Below are 5,503 nucleotides of genomic sequence, written 5' to 3'. Positions count from 1 at the left end.
TGGACTGTATGTAATTTGATGCATACAGTGTGCACCTTGTAAGTCTGGTTTTCACTCAACATTATGCTTGTGGGATGCACCTAGGCTGTGATAGGTTATCAGTTTTTATTTCTTGTACCATGGAGTATTCTCACTTCATGGTAAGGGAATTTTGTTATTAAGTTTGTATTTTCATAAGGACATTTGAAGATGACGTGACTGAAGTCACATCATGGGAAGTGTCCTTTCATAATGTATGTCTTTAAAAGCAGAACATATCTATTTGTGATATTCGAAGTAGATCAGTAAGGAAGGTAAGTGACTCTGGAGAGGACCAGATAGTCGGGAGGTAGGAAAAGTAAAAGTGAAATTTCTTCCGTCTTCCAGAGTTTGTGCACTTTGTTGTAGTTTTGAAAGAAAAGTCATCCTTCAATTAATAACAGGCAACGAAGTCAATATGATGGGAGCAGAGACAATGATGTGATCAAATGCCAAGAAATGACTGACGGCTGAAAAAATATCATGTGAGCCAAAGCAATTTCTCTTGACTTCTAACTTTATTCATCCAACGAATAACATTTCATCACAGTTTTATCAATGGAATGCAATTCCACCCAGATCATTCTGTCAATGACAAGAAACAGCATCAAATCATTTTGTCCACACAAATAAATCAATTGTTGATTATTATTTTCTCCCATTTGGGATCCAAGTAAGAGAACCAAATGTCTTGAGAAAAAACGAAGGAAAGAAGAAAAAAAATGATTTCTATGTTGACAAATCAAGTTGGGTAAATGCAATTTAAGCCTTTTTTTTTTTGACACATGCTGATGTGAGGAGAGATAAACAGTTTTAAATTTAGAGTGGAGACAAACTGTAATAATAAACACATGGAAAGAGAAGGCAAACATTCTTTGTTCCCTTTGGATACAATAGCATTTTGAGTTCTTCCTTTTTGCTTGTGTAGTTCTCTTTACTGTGATTTCTCTCTTATTTTTTGAATGGATAATCAAGTTTTGAGAAAAATTAAATTATAAGGTTTTACAAAATCTAAAAGGGGAAGTGTCATCCTTAAATGACCAGCTTGTGTGGGGAGCTCCCTGGCTATCCATTAGGCTACAATTCCTAGTCCTGCTATTTATTCTTGCTGCCCCATCTCCATGCTCCTTCAGAGTCCTTGTTGGTGGTCCACTACTGGGTGGGATGAAATACATTTTGTTTTACAAACTGAAGTTCATATTCATGCTATTCAAGTTAGGCATCACGATTTTTCAGTCAATAAAATAGATTGACTGTTTCTTTCCCACCAGTTCACATGCTAAAATCCAAACTTCCAGTGTGAAGGTACTAAGAGGTGGGGTCTTCAGGAGGTATTAGGTTATGAGGGTGGAGCCCTCATGTATGGGATTAGCACCATCATAAAAGACCCCAGGGGCTTCTTGGGTAGCTCAGCTGGTAAAGAATCTGCCTGCCATGCAGGAGATCCCAGTTCAATTCCTGGGTCGGGAAGATCCACTGGAGAAAGAATAGGCGACCCAATCCTGTATTCTTGGGCTTCCCTGGTGGCTCAGATGGTAAAGAATCCTCCTGCAATGGAGGACACATGGGTTCTATCCCTTTGTTGGGAATAGTCCCTGGAGGAGGGCATGGAAACCCACTCCAGTATTCTTGCTTGGAGAATCCCCATGGACAGAGGAGTCTGGTGGGTTACAGTCCACAGGGTCACAAAGAGTCGGATATGACTGAGCGACTAAGCACAGCACAGCAAAAGACCCCAGAGAGCTCTCTCACTCTTTCTACCATGTGAGGATACAAACATAACTCAGCGGGCAGCAGTTGGAAAGATGGCCCTCACCAGAACCTGACATGCTAGTTCCCTGATCTTGGACTTCTAGCCTCCAGAGTTGTGGGCAATGCATTTGTGTTGTTTACAAGCCATCCAGTCTAAGGTATTTTGCTCTAGCACCCTAAGCTGATTAACATATGCATTATATCATGAACATGGCTGTTAAATTTGCCCAGGGAGGGATGAAAATCCTCACCAGGATCTTGTGTGGATAAGTGCTTGCTCCTTGGGCCAATCGAATGAAGCTTGACCCTTGTCATAGTTCCCTGAGCCACAGTTCTCTAATTTTACTGGCTCACTCTCATTTCTGACCACCTCCTAATGCCTTAGCTGTGGTGTCAGAAGGGGTTCTAGCATCTGAAATACTGTTTCTTCCCCTGCCCCCACCCCAGAACCACCAGGAGGGGAGGCACTTTTTCTTTGTCAGAAGCACAGAAACAGATGGTCTACACACTGCCCTTCCCTGATGATGAACCCTTTTTTGCCACTGAAAGAGAGTCTTTGTTCCTCTATTGTGGTTTATTCTCCTAAGGAACACTAATATTATTTCTAGTCCAGAGAATGAAAAATGAATAGAATAAATACAAGACAGGTTCAATGGGGCATCAAGTTCCACATGCAAGGCCAACTGGACTTCAAATCTTCAAAGTTGGTGAATTTATTATATATCTGGGTCTCTAATACTTGGGGCTTCCCCAGTGACTCAGAGTTAAAGAATCTACCTGCAAAGAAGGAGATGCAAGAGACAGGGTTTGATCCCTGGGTCAGAAAGATCCCCTGGAGGAGGAAATGGCAACCCATTCCCATATTCTGGCTGGGAGAATCCCATGGACAGAGAAGCCTGGCAGGCTACAGTCCATGGGGTCTCAAAGAGTCTAACACAACTGAGCAACTGAGCGTGCTCCAGTACCTACTAGCTTCTCTGAATTAAAGAAGGGCTTAACAACGTGTTTTTGAGCATGAAGATGGTGATGCTTATTTGTGGGCACAACATTTAAAGCATAAACAGAGTTCAAGGAGATTTGACATAGTCCAAATACGTGTTGGAGAAGACTCTTGAGAGTCCCTTGGACTGCAAGGAGATCCAACCAGTCCATTCTGAAGGAGATCAGCCCTGGGATTTCTTTGGAAGGAATGATGCTAAAGCTGAAACTCCAGTACTTTGTCCACCTCATGCAAAGAGTTGACTCATTGGAAAAGACTCTGATGCTGGGAGGGATTGGGGGCAGGAGGAGAAGGGGACGACAGAGGATGAGATGGCTGGATGGCATCACTGACTCAATGGACGTGAGTCTGAGTGAATTCCAGGAGATGGTGGTGGACAGGGAGGCCTGGCGTGCTACGATTCATGGGGTCGCAAAGTGTCGGACACGACTGAGCGACTGAACTGAACTGAACTGAAATAAGGGCTCTGTTACAAACAATGACTATTTTTAAAACAACCTCCTTTTTATGACATTCAAAGCAATGCTTATTCATTACATTAAAAAGAAAGCAAATGGGAAGATGTAAGAAGAAAACATGATGTAATAAGAACACATCTATATTCCTACCTCTTTGTTAAGTTTAGTCTCTCTCTCTCTGCCTCTCTCTGTCTCTCTCATCTACCCTTGTTTTACAAATTTATGTCCATGTTTATTCAATACCTGATAAAGTTACTCAGACTTTTTTTTTTACTCAATCTATTACATAAGTACAATTGGCAATTGTGGAATGTAAACATTTTAACAAAGCCCTATTTTGAAGGCATGAAGGTTGTTCTTTGTTAATTTATTAAGTTAAAAATAAAGCATTTGTAGGCACATTTAGACACATATCATGCATTAAGTCTCAACTTATTTCCTTAGGACATATCGTTAAAAGTAAATTAAAAAAATTTAAATCAATTCTTGATACTTACTGGTATATTATCCTCTGGAAGCTCTGAACCAATTTAGACCCCCATTAATAATATTTGGAGAGATATGTTTTCTAGTGTAAGCCTGTCAGAATGGAATTTAAAAAAATGAAAAGTAGTATTTTAGTCTACATAAACTAATGAATATTTTTTCTTGTTGCTTATTTTTTGTTTCCCTTTTGAAATCACCTGCTGATAGTCTTTGCTCATTTTCTATTGATCTTATTTCTTTAAAGAACTCTGATACACAGTAAAATACCTTCCCCAGATATATGCTTTTGCTTAAAAATTAGTGATTCTTTCTTTCTCTCTCTCAAAAAAAAAAAAAGGTTTGTGATTCTTATATATTAAAACTTTTTCGTATTTCTTTTAACGTTGTCTTTCTTTGTTTTTAGGTTTAGGCCATATTTTAAAATGACACACATAGAGTACATGCTTCCCTGCTACTCCCTTCACCTCACCCTCTCCTTCCTCCCCCTGCCCTTGTCCAAAAGTCTGTTCTCCATGTCTGTGTCTCCATCGCTGCCCTGCAAATAGGTTTATCAGTACCATCTTTCTGGATTTCAAATATATGTATTAATATATGATATTTGTTTTTCTCTTTCTGACTTAACTTTGCTCTGAATAATAGGCTCTGGGTTGATCCATCTCATTAGAACTGACTCAAATGCATTCCTTTTTATGGCTGAGTAGTATTCCATTGTATATGTGTACCACAGCTTCTTTATCCACTTATCTGTTGATGGACATCTAGGTCATTTCCATGTCCTAGCTATTGTAAATGGTGTTGCAATGAACATTGGGGTATGTATGTCTTTTTCAGTTTTAGTTTCCTCAGGGTATATGCCCAGAAATGGGATTGCTGGCTAATATGGTGGTTTTATTCCTAGTTTTTTTTAAGGAATCTCCATACTGTTTTCCATAGTGACTGTATCAATTTACAAGGCCTTCCCTGGTGGCTCAGAGGTTAAAGCATCTGCCTCCAGTGCAGGAGACCCGGGTTCGATCCCTGGGTTGGGAAGATCCCCTGGAGAAGGAAATGGCAATCCACTCCAGTATTCTTGCCTGGAGAATCCCATGGATGGAGAAGCCTAGTAGGTTACAGTCCACAGGGTCGCAAAGAGTCGGACACGACTGAGCGACTTCATCTTACCTTACCTTCACCTTACCTTACCAGCAATGGAAGAGGGGGCCCCTCTTCTCCAGAACTTCTTGTTTGTGGAGGTTTTGATGATGGCCATTCTGACTGGTGTGAGGTGATATTTTGTTGTAGTTTTGATTTTCATTTCTCTCATAATGAGCAATGTTGAGCATCTTTTCATGTGTTTATTACCCATGTGTATGTCTTCTTTCGACAAACATTTGTTTAGGTTCTTTGGCTCAATTTTTGATTGGGTTTGTTTTTCTGGTACTGAGTTCTATGAGCTACTTGTATATTTTAGAAATTAAACCTTTGTCAGTTGTTTCATTTGCTGTTATTTTCTTCCATTCTGAGGGTTGTCTTTTCACCTTGTATAAACAAAGGGAAACTATAAAGTTTCCTTTGCTGTACAAAAACTTTTAAGTTTAATTAGGTCTCACTTACTTATTTTTGTTTTTATTTCCATTATTCGAGGAGGTGGGTCATAGAGGATGTTGCTATGATTCATGTGATACAGTGTTCTGCCTATGTTTTTCTTCTGAGAGTTTTATAGTTTGTTGTATGATGCAGGGAACTCAAACTGGGGTTCTGTAACAACCTAGAGGGGTGGGAAAAGGTGGGAGGTGGGAGTATGTATATG

At 39.8% G+C, this 5,503-nt stretch overlaps 1 non-coding gene across 1 annotated transcript; it reads left to right on the top strand.

Annotated features, from left to right (window-relative positions):
• Positions 1-4,671: 4,671 nt before the first annotated feature.
• On the top strand, positions 4,672-4,743 carry TRNAW-CCA (transfer RNA tryptophan (anticodon CCA)). The gene has a single exon. It is a non-coding gene; the product is annotated as a tRNA-Trp (tRNA).
• The last annotated feature ends 760 nt before the right edge of the window (positions 4,744-5,503 follow it).

Source organism: Ovis canadensis, chromosome 23, assembly GCF_042477335.2.
Source record: "Ovis canadensis isolate MfBH-ARS-UI-01 breed Bighorn chromosome 23, ARS-UI_OviCan_v2, whole genome shotgun sequence".
Lineage (NCBI taxonomy): Eukaryota > Metazoa > Chordata > Mammalia > Artiodactyla > Bovidae > Ovis > Ovis canadensis.
This window is presented reverse-complemented; position numbering and strand designations above follow the sequence as displayed.